The following is an 18,050-nucleotide window of genomic DNA, read 5'->3' on the forward strand; positions in this document are numbered from 1 at the left end:
TTGTACTTAGTAGTGTATTAATAAGAACTAACAGTAGAATTTGTTGGATGATCACCTAGTGAGGCTTATCAGTGAGGAGCCGGAGAGCTGGTGATCTAGTTCTGCTATGGTGTTGCAATGCCTCTGGATGAAAAGATGACCGTGATTCCATGTGATATTGTCTGCTGTATTTGAATGTGCCTGCTCTGTGTCTTGGTTCTCCAGAGAACTCTGGGAATTGGGTGTAGAAGACACGACTTGTTCAGAGGCAGTGAAATTGGAAAGGTATCTTTTATTTTGAAGTACTACACCTCTCTTCGGGTAAATGGCAAAAACCTGGGAAGTGAGACTTCTGAAGAAGGAGTGTATCAATATCTGTGCTGTATTTCTTTCCAAGGGAACAAGACTGTGAACGCAAAGTTTTAGAAAGTTTTAGAAAAGGTTTTATTTATTAGCCATGCCATTTATGTCCAACTGTTGCACTGAGGAAATACCTGTACTAAACACAAGCTTGTAGACAGAAGGTAAGTCATGCTGGATTTGAGAGACTGATTCCAAATCCTGTCTTTATACATGAATGAAAAGGTAAAGTGGCCGGACGCCTGGTACACAAATAAGTCATCCAGGCCTGTTAGTCACTGGGCTTTCAAATGGCAATCTGTTGAAAGGCTGCAAGAAGAGTAGCAAATTAACGTGAGTCAATGGCACCATTCAGTGCTGTCAGAACTTGAGACTACAGTGTGGGTACCCAAAGATCTTGATCTCTGGATTAAAGCTGAAGCCTGGGATAAGGGGGCTCCAATGCATTAAGTACGCTAGGACAAGATCTGCAAGCCAAGGAGTCTTCTTTGAAATGTAGTGTTGTTTGTCTGCCAAAAAAAAAAAAAAAACCAAAACCCTTATTTCTCCATGGATGACAGTAGTCATAGTCCTCCTGGGGGAAATAACCCTGTGCAGGGTTCAAGATGCCATAGTTTTACACACTGTTCATAAACTTCCCTTTTACCCAAAGCACTCTTATTTTAATCCTTGTTTCTTTCTTGTACATAAAATGTGCATAACACTCCCATATTGTTTGCTCCTTTTTTTTTGCCACGAGTATTTTCATTTTGCAGCTTTGCAGCACTCTCACCTCTTGCTAAATAGCTGAGAAAATGCTTAGGAGTTGTTAATTCCACCCATCTCCCTACCACTGCCCCTTCCCAGTTTACTCCCTCTATTTTAATTGATTTGATATTTGCAGATTGTTGAACATTATTGATGATCATCAATAATTGATTACTGATTGATGAACAGTAAACCCATTGTTTACTGTTCATCCTCCTTCTTTTCAGGCAGATGAAGCTGTTACGTTTATGGGGGAAAGCATTTTCACAAAGTTTTTCAAAAGAACGTGATTAAATGTAACTTCTCATTCCCTCCACGTGAATGAAATCATGCTTTATTATACATCTCAGAATGCCTATAACATCAGACCAAAATTCTGCTGGAGGTGATAAATAGTAAAAACTATTTTTTATGGCAAAGTGTAGTACCCAAAGAAAAATATCCAGAGAATTGGCCTGTTCTGCTCCTCCTCTTCCCTCCTGCACATACTCTCTCCCTTTGTCCTTTATGAACAGAACTCCTCAACCTGTTACAATGCAAAGAGTATGTAACAGAAAGGTGCGTGGTGAGTAATTTGGAAAAGAGAGAATCTGATAATTTTGTGGGGTTTTTTGTTCAGCAATTAGTTTAGAAAAAAAAAAAAGCCAACAGAACTCAGAAAGCATTAATGTTAACACTTCTCAATATGATTGCACTCAAAGCACATTCAAGCAGAAATTATCTCTTCCTCACTGATTGCCTTGACAGCTTGGCAATTGCATTTCTGCATGTTAATAACAGCTAGGTCTCCTTTTTGAGTCTCTTTTTCAGCAAGACAGCAAAACTTATAGAAGTAATAGGAGATACATGCAAATCCTTGCCCTCCCACTCCTCTGTTAACCTCACTGAGCATTGTGCCCACGTGTTCCGCTGGGATGGTCAGCAGCAGCCCAGGTCCGTGCTGGTGGTTCAAGCATGAGTCCTGCTACACGTTGCTATAGGAAGTCTTGTAGCAACTCTAGGGATAAATGAGCCCTGTGCAGTCAGTGAGTTTCTTTCACCTTCAGTGGATTTAGATCAGGCTTGTCCTGCTCTAAAAAAAAAATAATCTACCTGCTATATGTTTTTTCCCAGAGTCTGAATGTGCTAGAGGCAGCAGAGGTTTGGGATTTTAAGTGTGCTGCACTTCAGTGGAGCCTGGGCAAACTCAGATGGGGATTTTGGATGTTGATGGGCACTATATTCTCTCTCACTGCAAATGCTTGATGTGGGATCATAGTTTCTGATGTGGCTCATTCTCACTTTGGAATGGGGGAGATCTCTTCTGCTGTATGCTAGGCATGCTCTTTCTGCTGGAGTGGGAATACAAGTCTCACTCACCTAATTGCAAATAACCTCTCTGTAGTTGAATGGTGAGGGTTCAAGCCTACATTTGAAACAGACTGTCCAGGGAGGTGGTGGCCATCCGTGGAGGTGTTCAACAACCGTGGAGATGTGTCACTGAGAGACATGGCTATTGGACTTGGTTATTGGGGATGAGTTGGGGTTGCAGTTGGACTTGGGGATCTTTAACGGTCTTTTCCAACCTTAATGATTCTGTGATTCTATGACAAAGGTACTGTATCCTGTGAATTGGAAAACAGAGCTCAGCTTGGAAGAGCGGAGAGCTTACGGTATGTACTTGTGAGTATGTCACATTTATTTTTGACATTTTACATCATAAAGCACTGAGAACCTTACCATTAGGACTTCTGTTTGCCAACCTACAAAACAAAGCATGGACATTCAGTGCTGTTAAAAAGTTCACCCATAAATAAATAAATAAATAAATAAATAAGAGTAATTTATTTACCTTAGGTACTTAGGGGTATGTAAATTCACCAGAGCTACTTAAGCTGTACTTACAGTGTTTTTGTTCGGACAAGGGCAAAGGGATCAAGCAAAATAAGCCGTCGGTACTCTATGCATGGTTAAATAATTATTTGTATTGATTCTAGAACATTTATTTTCAGCAGAAGTGTGTTGCGTTACCGCTGCTGACTGCACTCTGTTTTATCAAGGTGTGGGAATAAGAAGCCTGCAAAGTATACTGCTGTCTTGCTGTTCACACTGTTCTTGCTGTCTTGGATGGCTGGTGAAACTGGGGTGTGGGGTAGACGTGAAACACACTGGGGTTTTCTCCTGATTGATGGCCTTTCTCACTAGCGCTGTGTGGAGCAGCAAATGTCTGGCAGGAGATGAGAAAGAACAATAAACAGATATCATGGAAAGTAAGTAACCCAGAAAATAAGGTTTCTGGGCAAAATATTCTTTGCCTTCAGTGTCTGCAGCATTTCATCCAGTGTCTTTCATGGCTACTCTTTTTTTTAATGTCTTGTTTTGAAAATATACCGTAGGGTCGCTGGGATGGAAAAGTAACTGCCTAATTTCTTCTCTTCTTCCTACTGTTGTCTCCCTCCCTACTCCTGTTTACTAGTGAGAAGCACGTTCCTTTTTGTTTCACATTACTATCCTGATGGGGCAGGTAGGTTGTGGTTAACTCTATCAAAAAGCTTTGATTTTCCATTTCTACCCCCCTCTAAATGTAGCTCTTGCAGGTGGGACGTGACCAGGAGGAATAATCAGGACTGTGAATGCCTAAATGCTGCCAAAAAAGGGCCTGCTCTCTTCTCATTACCCATGGTAGATGGGACTTTTAATTGGTATCTCCAATGCTGCACACTTCCAAAAGTCTCACAGGCTGTTTAAATGAATTCATTTCAATTACACTGCAGTGTAAAAAGAGATTTTTGGCTCTAATCAGCTACTGTTTTTAAGCAGATTTGCTGGAAACAAAATATGTCCCTCTTTTGCACATATAGGGTTGCTGGCACCTACCTGGTGTGAAAAGACATGGGACATCAGGAGATGAGACTTCACCGAAGGGGATATCTGCTGTCTGTGATATACTGGGCATGTGGCTGCTGTTGTGCTTCAAATCTCCAATTTTAAAAGTAAGCATTGAATTTTTTTTTTTTTTGAGGAAAGGCATAGGTCTAGAAAGAAGGCGATCGTTCCTGATCTGGCAGAGAAATTCTCAGAAAATTGATCTGCAAGGTCTCAGTATGTGTAATAACATGAAGTTCCTGTCCTATTCTGGGCAGGCGGAGGATTTAGTTGTTATTTGTGAGGATGCTTTAGAATGAGAAGGTAAGAATTCTCTGGATTTATAGTGATAAACAGATGTTTTGTCTTCAGAGCTTGAGAAACCCCCTTTCTTTGGTATTTATATGTAAAACCGCAGTTTTACATAGACTAAGAGATGTTGCCTCTTCAAGAGATTGAAGACCTCTGTTGTTGGTATGAAAAATTAAGTAAGATTTTTTAGATCTGTTCATCCTTATGCTTTCCTCAGTGACATCCCTGCTGCCTCTTTAGAAAGCGTCTCTTGATGAACACATTTGTTGTTTTTTTTTTCTCCTGTTGTTGATAGGCCTGTTTTCTGCCAAAGGAATATTTTCAGGAAATACTCCTGTATAATATTTTATGATCTTTATCCTGATGAAAACTAATGAGATACACAAATGCTCTCTCATTTGCATTTGATGGGCATTTGAAACTTGTAGCCTCCCGCTGGATTCATTTACAGTTCCCCCCAGCAATCAAAACCATAAGCCAAATTCCCTGGGAATTACGACCACTCTGTACTATGCGGTTGCCATAATCTTGTCCTAAACAAGATTAGCTTTCATGGGCCATCTGCATGGATTTGCCAGAGCCACAGGGGCTCAAGATAAGCTACTACTCTTCTTATGACAGTGATCATTCAAGGAAAGCAAAGCAGCTGGAATACTGGTGAGGCTGTGCTGGTTTCCAGCACATTGGCAGCATTGGCAGCCCCTACAGGGCTCTGTGTCCCACAGTGCTGGAGTGATACTCACACAGAGGCAGAGGGAGAGCAGAAAGAGGATTTCTTCTGTCTGTAATGACTTCTGTCATCCTCATGCCCAATGACTTGGAGTTGTTTGTAATTTTAAAAGATTTGGGGATAAAAAGAAGCCAGGGATGCCTAGTTTAGCGTTAAAAACAATTCTAAGAAGGATATCTGAAAAAATAGGAAAGACAGAAAGAGGTTTAATATCACATTTTCTTAAAATCAGCCAGATACTAAAAGTTTTTGCTCTTAAAATCGGATTTCAAACTTTATACATATATACACATTTTGTACCCTGTACTTCATAAAGGATAAAGAGCAAAAGCATTATTTTTGCTCAGATCATTTATCAGATATCAGATATCAGGAATAAGTTATTTAAAAGCCCTTTTAAAAGCATTCAACTTTGGTGCTGATGAAAGGCAATGCTGCCAAAGAAATGTTCCTCTATATTGCTCTAACTGAAATAATGATAAAAGAAGGTGCTCAGGAATATGTAGCGTTATTTATAGATGCTTTAAACACAAGCGGAACTGTGGGTGCTGTGCAGCAGAAATGGTTTGTGGCAGCAAAGATGTTGGAGCTGCTTCTGATCCTGGCAAAACTAATGCTTAAGTATACTTGGTCTTCTCCGGGAGCACTTTGGCCAGTGGTCTTAAAGCTCCCATGGTGAGACAAATGGTCTGTACGATGGCCTCTGAAGCAGCAGCAGCCCTAAACTAGCATGCCTCGGCTGTCAAATTGGTTCGTCGGGGCAGTTTGTAATTAAAGGCACAGAAAATGGGCTCACGGTTACATTTTGCATGGCCTGTTGTCCTTTCCAGAGCTTCACAAGAACAAGCCAACCACGTTTCTACTGAAAAAAAAAATATATATATATAATGTCCCCAGCAATAAACCATGCAGTTGCCAAACTGAAGAAGATAACAAGCTAAAACTTCACAGAAAGCGCATCTGTGTGAGCTCTGAATTTGTGCTCACAGACGAAGTGGGACTGAAGCCTGCCATAGAATATAGAAATAGTCCTTTTGATGAGTGGGTAACGTAGACTGCCTCCATAAAAGTGAAAAGATGTTGAAAAATAACTGCCTTTAGATATGTATTTATACACATCAGGAGAAAGAAATGAATTTCATGAGAGGTTCTTTAAAGACAATGGAGGTTTGTATTCTGTAGCCTGTAAGACAAAAGCATGCCAGTTAATGCTACTCTCAGACAGATGACAGTAAATCTAGGAGTCTCATTAATGGATTAAAGTGAAAAATGCAAGTGGGATTAAGACAGTAAAAAAAGTCATTAACAAATCTAATGAATTTTTCAACCATGGGAGAGCAATTCTTCATGTCTGTGCCTTGGGTAAATTCTCCAGCTTCTTACAGAAATTCAAGGCATGATTATAAAACTCATTATTTTTGCCCTCAGCTTTTAAGAGAAAGACCTGACTGTAGAAGTAGTGGAAATCACTACATTTTGTTATTGGTTTCCTAATTCGTGACAGTTTGTGGCTGAGGTTAGTCTGTTTGAAGATAATACCCTAGCCCAAGGTCTATACAAATGATTTAAAATAAGTCACTTGATCGATTTCATAGAATCTGTAGAATCGTAGACTTGTTTGAGTTGGAAGGGGCCTTTAAAGGTCACCTAATCCAACTCTTCCATCGTGAACAGGGACTTGCACAGCACTAGAATGTAATCGTGGCTTTCAGGGCGTAATAGAAGTCTTTGGTTCTTTTAAATTTCAGGAGGATTCTTACATTGAAGAGCTGTAATCTGCGGTGAAATGCTTGGCCTTCAAAATCCGCTCCTATCCTTAAATGGCAGCTAAGGGTGCCTCACGAGCCAGTTTGCCCAGTGCTCGACTTAGGAACTTGTATCTGGCATCGATTCCTGTAAGTATAAGCAGGTGATGAATCTGAAAATGCCTACCAGAACTGGAAAGTGAGCACGCTAGAGGCAACCAAACCTCAGGCAGACAAGGTGGATCTAGTAACAAACAAACTCCTGGTTTCCTCTGTAGAGTCATCCCCAGAGGCTCGCATCTCAGACTGTATCCAGTGAGAAGAGCATAAAACAGTAAATAAGGTATTTTTAAATAAGGTTTTAGATAACATTAGGAACCTTGGTAAGAAAAAAGTTTGTCTGCATGGAGAAAATCAAATCCCGTCCTAACAAGTGCATCTCTGGTCCCTCGCACATCCAGGCTTTGCTCTTTTCTTCATATGCACCCTTGGGGAGTCTTGCGAATTAGAAATATTTTCTTTATTCTCCTGGCTCATTTAAAATATTCTCTCAAGCAGTTAATAATGTGTATTTGTTTTTGTTTTGACAATTCCAGTTTATAACATTTGAATACTTTAGAGGATGGGTAGAGCTTTCCTCAGCAGAGTCAATAATGGAAACATAATAGCATAAATTAAATGAGATGTGGAAAGCTTATTTTTTGTTTTGTGAAACTTCATTTGCAATGGCTGACTTAGTTCATTTTGAATGTTGATAGAATGTCTTATTCAATCTTTGAAACAAAACGCAATACATTTTTTCTCATTTATCAGAAGTGTCTGTTGCAATATACAACACTAGTTTCGGTGGAAGATGCTGCTGTCAAAGCGAAAAGCTCAAGGTAAGTTTCTCGTTTGACTTTGGTTTGCATTACATGCGTGTCTATGGCCATCTGTGGAATTACTCTGGATTTCTACTGTAACTCATAAAGTAAGCCTGTAGTGATTCTACTTGCAGATGTCATACAACATTGTGAGCACTTTATCACGGTGAAATGATTACTGCATATGCAAGTACTGCTTCCCAGAGGACTTCCAAATAGGGCTGGTTAGGTCCACATGCTGAGGTGCAGGCTCCTTGGTTTGCTCGGCGTTCGGCTCTTCTGTATTGTTTTCTTTTGGCTTCTTGTAGACCAAGTACTCCTGAAAAGTTCCTTTTATCAGTATTCTGGCAAAATCACTGATTAGCTGCTGCACCGAAGCATGCCTAAGCACATATTTCAGGAATTGACACGTTTTAAGTCAGCTGGCAGATTTGCAGTTTATCTGTATAGTTTGAATGTGGCATAGCTTGCTTTTGCATAAACACCGACGCATGCTTTTTTTGTTGTTGTTGTTTGTTGTCGTTTTTTTATTATTATTTTTGAAGTTGTCCCAGATTCCTGAGAACTTCATCTTTAACTTATCCTTACAGACTTTACAGAGTGATGCTGTTTAAATTCTTATGTGCGGTAGGCTGTTTCTTTTTGAAATATCCTGAAATTGTATTATCTCACAGCGGAGAAAAAAGGAGAAGGAGAAATTTCATAGCTGTGCATATTTTGTCGCATCTTCCCTAATTTAGCAGTTGGTGGCTGCCAGCTGTCGGGGACTCAGTGAATAATGCATAGAAATAAGTGATCCAGAGGAATACAAATTCCCTGTTTCCTAGGAAGATCCAACCGTAGATCACAGTCTTTTAACTCACGCTCAATATTTTAACAGATTTTCTTTTCCCATCCGGGGTGGTTAATGGAAATAAAAGTAAGTCATAGTATAGTGCTCAGCCACGAGCCCTGAAATAAGTTTTTGATTGCTCATTGGAGATAAGTGCAAACGTGCCAGTTGAAGGAACCTGGCCCTAGAGGTGTAGTCCGTAAGCACAGTCACAATAATGAATTTGTGCATACAAAGTAAGTATGTGAAATGCACACAGTCGTAAGGAAAACTTGGTCACTCATGTTCCTGGTAAACAAATACCGATATGTTGTCCCAAATTGATTTGCGTATTCAAGAGCAGATCGATGAGTGACGTTTTGCATTTTCCTCACCTCTAGGACTAACAAAACTATCCCTCAGGACGCTGTGTCAGAGATGTAGAATGAAGCATCTATGCTTTGGGATTCGTCTGTAAGGCCCAGGAGACCACCACAGCTCTGTTACGGGGACCGGTGTCAGGTAAAGTGTTGGCACACGGGGCTGCGAGTGTTCCTGAAGCACGGGCTATTTCCAACAGGATAAATCTCCTCCTATGATGTGAAGTCACCATAATGCGCGTCGACTCAAGGAGAATCAGGCAAACCACTGGTAAGTGCTGACTGGTTTAGACTGCTTTAGACTGCAGGGTGTGATGTCTCGTGCGTAACAGAAGTGAGCTGTGGCCTTTCTAATTCTAATATGTGAGGATGTGAGGAGGTATTTGAGGTGTCATTCGCCCACTGCAGTGCCACTTCCAGCTCTGAGCTGCTTTGTGTTGCGCGTAAGTCCCGCCGCGTTGCCTTGCGCTCTCGTCTTCCTGAGATGGGTGGGATCCTACAGGGAATCGTTAGAGAACATTGGGCTTTTGCCTGAAAAACAAATAGAGTGTTGGTGCATATATTACAGAAATAAATTTCCTGGCTTAACATGCTTGAAATTCATTCATGCTAAAAATTTCGGCTCATCCGTTGCCTGGATATGGCTGAAGCCTCTAGAACAGACCAGAAGGAGAGAAGTAGAAATACTAGTTCAGCAAAAGGCACCCAACAAAGTCTGGCTGGAAGGAGAAGCGTGGAGGCACGGGAATCAGAGGCAGTCCTGAATGACAGCCTGGCCTCTCCGAGGGTTCTCCTTCTGCCAGCAGAGTGCCCATGGCTTTGTGGTGGTCTTCTGTTTCTCAGTGCATTGTCCGAGTCTCCGTGTATTTTCTTTGCATGGGCTGTCGTCTAGTCGATGCCTTTATCTCAGGATAAATGAGAGTGGCATCTGCCCTCTCATTCAGTTTGCACTGCCAGCCACACTTTGCAGCGCACAGAGACGCTTGTGAACAAGGAGCAGGTTAGGGGAACAGCTTAGAGTTGAAGTGGAATAAGCTTACAGCTTTAGAGAGGTGTTATCGTGTATTTCTCCTTGCCTCTCATTGTAGTATACAATAGCCACAATACCGTAGCTTTCAGCAAACGATAGCGACAGAAATAAGTGCCGTGACTTGTATCAAACGGTTCTGTAGTAACATCCCACCGTCTTCCCTGGAGATCTAGAGTAATAGTCTCGGTGTGGCAAAGGCCACTTACATTTCTCTTCTTGACGTGTCCCTCAGCGCCCTGTTTGCTTGAATGCAACCACCTGCCCAGGGTCTGTGCAGCTCATTTACTGCTGATGTAATAGGAATGCTAGGCCATGCAGCCACAGTGCAGTGTTATCTCCTTTCCATAACAATAACAATAAGCCCTGCTCGTTTGCGGGTAAGATTCAACCATATCGCACGAAAAAGCAGGAAACGTGAAAATGTTTTCCTCAAGCATTTTCCATCTCTGTCCCCTTCCCTCGCCTTCGGCACCCATCCATCCTCTTCTGTGAGGAAAATGATCACTTCAACAGTAGTGGCGTTAAAGTGTCGGTCACGCTATAGAAAAATAAGAGAAGCCGAGGCCTAGGAGTCAGAGATATTTCACAACACTTCTTCAGGCTGCACAATAGACGTGTTAGGAAAGGCAAGAACGTACTGGACAGAGGCTGCTTTTCTGCTAAGACTGCATGAAGTCACCACTGAATGTGGGGACTGATTAGAGAATTCGAAGCACCGTCCATCGTGTCAGAGTGAGGGCAAAGGGCCGCGTTCTGAGCAGACTGCTTTGTGTGGCAGCTGACAATAGGCCGAGCTTTCTGAGATGTGAGGTGGATTTACAGGAATTCAGATGTTACGGTTATATAGCTGTTCCCCACTGTGTTAATTCCACCTATGCTTTCTCTACTCAAACTGAAATTCTCTTTTTCTCTCAATAATAAGGTCACGGTCATTTCCACCCCTCTAAAAGCAAATAATGTATGCAATGGTGGAAATAAGTCAAATTTAACAAGCTGACTTTGCTGCTGCCGCTGTCCACATTACATTGTGTTGCACAGCGGCGCCCTCTGAACAGCTACCACCGCTCGGTTCACCGTGAGCCATACACGAATTGAAAGTCACGTCGAGAGCTGAACTTCGGCAACTTCTTTTTCAGCTTCTTATTTTTGCTGGCTCAAAATGAATATCACCTTCTGCCCCTGTGGCATTGATCCCTTTTTGCTAAAACTGACCCAACAAATTTATTAGAAAAAGGCAGACGGTATTACTCCTAAATTACATTACATTATCTTGTTAAGTTACATTAAGTTGTTACCTTACGTTACCTTCGGTAGTAACGCTCATGTGGCTATGAGCAGTATACAGGGATTGTAAACCTCCTGTGAGAATGAGAACTCGGCCGTGCATTTGTTCATAACTGTTATTAGTTAGGCAGAATAGCACGGAAGAGATAATTCCGTGGAGGTTATAAGGACTGTCACGCTGTGAACAGTCAGTGAGTTTGGATTACGATTGTGGCAATAAGTACAACGATACCTGCCCACGTGCCAAAGTTTAGGTAAAGGGCGCCAGTGTCTTGATGGATAGTTGAGAGCAGTCATTCCTTGACAAAGGTCACTGGTGAGATGGCCGAGTACTGTAGCATTAGGCTGAGGTTCTTTTTACAGAGGTTCAATTCCTGTTATTGACCGTGCAGTGAAATTCACGTTGAGTTACAAGCTCAACGATTCACAGAGGCATGCCAGGGTCTCATAGGCAGGAGCCAGAAACAAAGGCGGTTAGCTTTTAAGCTAAGACTCACCTGCGAAGGAAGGGCTTTAATTTACTGGGAGAGTCTGCTTTGCATTTGGAAGGTACAGATAAGTGTCCTATTAGTCATAGCACTCTGCAAAAACCAAAGGAGTTTAGCTTTTATTTAAGGCGTTGGTGGCCTCCACTTTCTGTATTCTGCGTCCTAGATTTCTAGGTTGTGGTGAGAATTGTGGGATTGTGAGGCAAGGGTAGTGGTGTTTGAGTATTTACTGGTATACCGTAGCTTCACTCAGTTGGAAGAGTTGAGAGCAAGCCTCACTGAGTGATACGTGAGGCAGTGTTAAAAGGAGAGGCTGCATAGTGATGATTGTGGCTGCTGGGGTTATTAGTCGTTCAGTAAGCTCTTGGGTGCTGAGTAATTTAGGTCTGAAGGCGGTCGGCGGCCCGCTAGAGAGAGCAACGTCAGCAGTAGGCTCGCATTTGGCATTGGGGTTTTTGTTAGCGAGATTGTCCATAATTGTAGGATGTTGTCTAAGGATAGGAGTATAGCTGTCATTACGATAGACTGGTTAGAAGGCGAGGAGGGTGAGTTTAGGATTCTAAAGGATGATTACAGCCCTTCAGCAGAGGTGGGAAATAGGTGAGAAAGCTAGAATCTTCTGCCGTCAAGGTAATAGCTGGGATGTTAAGGAGATTGGTGTCGGGTGATTGGGATGTCAGTAAGAAGAGAGTGAATTTGGAGAATTTTATTAGCAGCAAGGCAGCAGTCCGGGATGTTCCTTGAAATGGTTTTGGAAATCCAAAGCGGAATGGAAGTAAGTCTAGTTGATGGCAATTGCTCTTGCTGATAGGAGCCTTGTGGTAGGGTAGCCTACTTGCGTGATGTCCTGTTGGCCAGTGACCCAGGCATTGATTACGTTCAAAGAGAATAAGGTCCGTTGAGGCCGATCGGGTGAGGAAACTTTTGGCCGTGACTTCAATTGCTCACAGGTGACGCGATCTGGAAGTGAGCGAGGTGATGGTTAGGCTGGCCGTTTCAGGCCACTACCCGATTGCGGCTTGAAACTGTGATAGTAGTTCTTATGATTGGGCTTAGGATTGTGATTAATTTGGCATGTGGGCTCTTCAGCGGGGGAAGGGGTTGAGCCATCACTTCTGGGTATGGTCTCCCCCCCATGTAGCTTAATTAGCTGACCCTACTGGAAAATGACATAAGAGTACAAAGAGAGCGTTGACCTCTTTTGTGTAAGTTTGGTTCTTTTCCACATTTTTCTTAGGAAATGAGAAAGCTGTTGTACCTCTATATTCACTTTATCGTAGCGCGTCTTTACGTTCAGATACATTTCCTTAGATAAGGAGGTAGGCCGGCATAGCAGACTGGCATGCTGGCGGGCCGAAAGTCCATACCCAGCGTTGCGGGCAGGATGTTTTTTCATAGAAGGTGCATCAATCGGTCATAGCGGACGTATGGATGTGGGACTTGGAGTCGTACAAATACTGAAGACAAAAGCAGTATTTTTGTGGGTAGCGCGATCAAGAATAGTTCAGAAGGGTGGTTTTAACAAGCTTGGATTTAGGGTTTTATGGTTACTGTGTTTATTAATGCAATATTTGTCTACTTGTCTAGGAATTATTGTGAGGAGTCGTGAGAAGAAAATAAGGTAGAGGGTCTCGGGTGATGGCTAGAACGCTTAGGGTATAGTTTTCACTGAGTACAGCTAAAGAGAGCAGGACGGGTAGAGCGATTTCACAGGCAATAGCTTGTGCGGCTCCTCCAAGTTCTCCGATCAGCGCATATTTTGAGTTTGAGGCCCATCTTGATCAGAGGAATGAGCAGAAGGCCAGAGAGAAGGTCCAGTTTTAGGACAGAAGGGGAGAATGGTAACAAAACAGGGATTCAAACGTTGAGGGCTAGGAGGGAGGGCTGGGATAAGGGTTACAAAGAAGATGAAAGGGAAGGAGATGGACGGACAGATAGTTTAAGTCCATCTGCAGCTGGTTACAGTAGTCCAAGGGGGCCTACGATGTTTGAAGCTATAGGGGCTTCTGCGTAGCTTAGGACTTTTGTTTTTGTAACGGTAGGAAGGCTGCGGTGACTCGAATGGAAAGTCTTTTGCATTTGCTGAGCTCTGCCATGCTATCTCGAACTTTTCCTAGGATTTAGCGTGGCGGTGTTAGATGGCAGGAGTGCTTGGAGTATTGGCCCCACTTCTGCGGTCCTTTTATACTTGGAGAAGTATACCACAGAAAACAACCTGGATTATTCCGGTGTCTGATCAGATCACATAGGACTGTTAATGGTTGAACAACCTAATCCTTAATAGGGTGTCCTGATCTCACACTGAAGTCATAAAATGGAATCGCATGTGTTTTTGTACTTGAAATGTATGGGTTTCAGCGCGCTTGCTGCAGATGGCTGCTTTAGAGCCCGCAAGGGCCACGGGGTGGACTGTTACCCGGTAGCACAGGCTGTGTTCTTTTTCAAGGAATCTGTACCTCCCTTAAATAGCACGTCCTGATTTTGTCATGCAGCAGTTGGCCAAAGTTTACAGGAGGGAGACTTAAGGGGAACTTTGATTCTGCAGGCAACCGGGTATCACCTGTCTATCTCGGCCTGCTTTTCACCTCTACAGACAGGTCTTCCCACTCTTCTACAACATAGACAGGTTTGCTCTCAATGGCTGCTTGTACGTTTGCTTGCATTTCATTACAGAAAACTGCAGTTTGGCTTGGTTGTTCTCAGCGAATCATGAACAAGAAGTATAGGCGTTACTATTTTTTTTTTCCTCGCTGCTCTTATTGTTTCATCTTGCCCTGTTTTGGGAACTGTATCGCACCACAGTATCTTTTCTATCAGCTAGACAAGGTTTGAATGTTTTAGTCTGGTGAAATACTGAGTTCTTTACTGTCTCAGCAGTGAGCGCCGGTAGGGCTAGAGGAGGGAGGGGGCTGTCAAAATAACCTGGTGTGTGGCAGATATATTTCAGGTATAATCTGCACACACTGCGGTTTGTTAGAACTCACTCACCTCATATTCAGTTCTTCGCTTGTGTTGTTTATGTAGATAGGTTGCTTGCAATGATGACAACAGGCGGAATGTACGTACCCCAGAGCGAACTTAATTAAAGCGGGCTATGACACCCTGGTTAACTGTTAAGTCAGTCCTCCTGTAAAGACAGTTTTATACCTTTATTCGTGGGCACTCTTTGCTGGAAAATGTTGCTCGTTTTATCCATCCTGTGAGTTATACCTTTACTTGTAATGTTGTGTTAGCAGAGCAGCTATCAAACCCACCATCGTACCCTCAGGGCAGGCGGTCTGGCAACAGCAGCGTGCATACCGCGTGGACAAGATGCGGCTGCGCTAAGGACAGATCATCAGTTTCAGAACAGGCTCCTCTAGGAAGATTCTGGACACTGCCAAATCAGTAGTTATTGTACTGATATGTATTAGGCAGATTTTTTTGTCATGGAAAGATGTAGCTAATCCCAGTTTGCGTCCTGGCTGTCACAGGTTGAAATTTTTCACGTCTGCAAAGATGATTGTTTAAGTGCATCTTGAGATGATGACAACTTAGTTGTGTTTTGATGTTTGTTATTATTGTATGATTTAAGCAGTCTTCTTGCTGAGCAGGAAATTAATTTTGGTTTGTGGAGTGACCGCAATGGCCGACCCAGCATTTACCCACATCACTAAGAAGAGGAAATGTCACGATCGCATTCAAAAGCAGTGAGTGAGTATTCTACTACCAGATGCTTTGTGAAGCGCAGCCTGACGGGGATTAGGAACGCCACAGGCCAGATGAAAGAACGAGAAACATTGAAGTGGTAGATGGACCCGAAGCTGGTCATTCCAGACATGACATGAAAGGTTCGTTGAGTTCACGTGACATGTACGATCAATCAAGCCATCAGGTACGTCCAGTATAACAACTGCAAAAGAGTGGGACAGAGGTTGTAGAAGTAAGTACTGTGACCATTAACAGTTAGGTGATTAGTTAGTAGTTATCAGTGACATTATAGTTGCATTAATTGTATTAAGCGTTCAAACATTTATCTTTACCAGGCTGGAAGAAATGTCACTAAAGAAGGGACCTGAAAGACATGGACTTAAGGAGAGGGTTACATTTACTTGAAAGTAGTAATACTACTACTACTAATATTAATAATAATAATAAATTGTAATAAATTAATTTTCCTAGTTGAGAACAGCCGTGGCTTTTCAAACCATGTTTCTTGGAACATAACCAAGTGGCAATGTATGAGGGACTAAACATTTTAGCGTTGTTTTTTTTTCCCCTCACATTAGGTACTTTGGGTGTTGTACTGTGAGTTGTGAGTTTGGTACTGGAGCCTGTGACTGTGTGTGGGTGGTTGAATAATGTATTCAGCAGTTCCTTGTATATCTTCAGTGTTGTTTTTATTTATTATTATTGCCTTTAACAGCCAATCCATTTTGGCTTGCCCTCCTGGGCAGGGCGCCTTGGCGCACACTGGACTGAGGGGGGACAGGCGACACACAGTGGGGCGCCTTTGCGCCTATCCATAGATGTAATATGTTTCATTTCAGATTTAAAGCATTTCCTGAAATATTTTACCTTAGAACCATTTGAAAGGTTATGATCTTTTCTCATTCTTTTTGGCTGGCTGATTGCTTTTTCCCTATGGCTCCAGCATCTTGTGTTCAGTCCGTGCTATGTACCCATTATGCTGTATTTGCATGCTTCCCAGTCTGTTCATCCTCCTGCATAAAATACAACAGGTGCGTGTATAGGCCTTCATTAACATTTTGATGGGCCATGATATGATGTTCTTTAGCATCAAAACTTTTTCTGTCTCAATTTCCTAATTACTGCAGTTACGCAGTTGTGATAGTTATGTCTGGCAGTTTTTGTGACATTACTTAAGCACAAAATGTATCTCAAAAAGCCTTAGGTAGGTGAAAAACTTGATTTTAACTTTTTTTGTGTGCTAAAATATATGCATCAAGTGTCAATTCTCAGCAACGAAATGCTGACCTACATAGCTTTCTGCTCTGGCCTGGGAGGGCCATTTTAATGTATCGCCTATGGTTTCCAACTCTCTTTCATCAGAAATCAGTTGTGAAAAGGAATGCAGCTGCCCAGTCCCAAAGCTGCATAAATGAAAACCTCATTTTATCCAGCTAGCCTCATAAAAATGGCAGGAATTGTTTGAAGTATCCTTGTGCACAGTCTTATGTCATTAAAGAAAAGCATTAAAACCCGTGTGTGTAGCTTGTGCAGAATGCTGGATTCAACCCCTTTAATATACTTTTTAGATGTGTTCTGTCAGCTGCAATTTACACTTGGATCATCAGTGTTATAACTCAGGAAACGTTAATTCAAATTTTTCTCTTTTTTTGCTTGATAATGTCCTCGTTCTCTCTCTTGGTCCCTTCCCTAAAGATCTTGCGCCATATATTCTTATGATGCGTGAAGCATTTAGTGAATTATAAGATAATACTTCAATGGATGCAGTTAAAAGATCAAGGAGTGCTAGAATTTTGCATAGACAAAAATATATTCTTGAGGCTATTGTGTAGCCTTTTTGAAAAGGAATAATTTTTGGCCAATTTAATACAAGAGTAGCAGCTAGTACTGCAGTTTAGACAGACTTCTGGAGTAGAGCTGTTCATTCTTATGTGGCAGGCCATGTCATGCCCGAGCCTGAATATACTGCATAAATGTTGTTCGCTCCAACCATATCTCAGAGAAGCAGCTAGATGTCAAATCGTCCAGTTGGAGAGGTCCCAAGCTGCCATTTATCTTTATTTACCTACATTTTCTACCAGGCATTTGGTGCTTTCACCTCTGAAAACTTAAGTGTATGCAATCTGTCTTTTTTCTTTTCTTCTTCCTTTTTAGTATGTTAACAGGAAGAGACTTAGCAGAGATCAAAAAGGGCGTAGCGGTCAAAAAGGAATTGATGTCTCAAAGTGCGAACTTCTCTCCTAAAACGACAAAATTAGAGAAATGTCCATAAGAAAAAAAAAACATATATATACACCTTTTATTAAATTAAATAATGATAAATTAATAATTTAGTATCCATCTTTCTAATTTGGGTTTGGGCCCCAAAAGGCTTTTGAAAAATAACTTAATTTTGTGACTGTTTTTATCCAAATTTGTAGCAGCATTACCTGAACAGATTGATACAGGCGATGGGAAATGTTCCTGTGTAACAAAGGACGTGATAAATTACCTGGTGGCACAGAGTACAAATTAAGTCAGGGAAAGATATTTTGTCCAAAACAAACAACACAGGGAGATTCCCAAAATAATCTTAATGGATTTAGGAATGATATCAGAAGTTAGTAGGTGTTCAGTAAGAGGAAGATACAGCTACAGTAGCTTATCCTGTAAACCAGGAAGCCCTGCAGTCCCTAGGGCAATGCTTGTGAGGTGAGGTGCAAGTCAGGAGCTTTTCTTGGAGTGCTCCTCAATACTTAATCCTAAACTTAAACAGATTGATTTCTTTGAATGATTGAAAACAAAGTC

The 18,050-nt window shown here is 41.9% G+C and overlaps 1 long non-coding RNA gene across 5 annotated transcripts in view; it reads left to right on the top strand.

Moving 5' to 3' along the window:
- The first annotated feature begins 3,285 nt into the window (after positions 1–3,285).
- The window catches only part of LOC125696587 (uncharacterized), a 31,889-nt gene continuing 17,124 nt past the window's right edge, over positions 3,286–18,050 (top strand). For 3 of the 5 annotated variants that reach the window (XR_007378437.1, XR_007378435.1, XR_007378433.1), the window contains exons 1-2: positions 3,286–4,058; positions 6,721–9,042. This is a non-coding gene — a long non-coding RNA (uncharacterized LOC125696587). The remainder of the gene's footprint in view (positions 4,059–6,720; positions 9,043–18,050) is intronic. The other 2 variants (XR_007378436.1, XR_007378434.1) reach the window with 1 other exon arrangement.

Source organism: Lagopus muta, chromosome 8 (genome assembly GCF_023343835.1).
Source record: "Lagopus muta isolate bLagMut1 chromosome 8, bLagMut1 primary, whole genome shotgun sequence".
NCBI lineage: Eukaryota > Metazoa > Chordata > Aves > Galliformes > Phasianidae > Lagopus > Lagopus muta.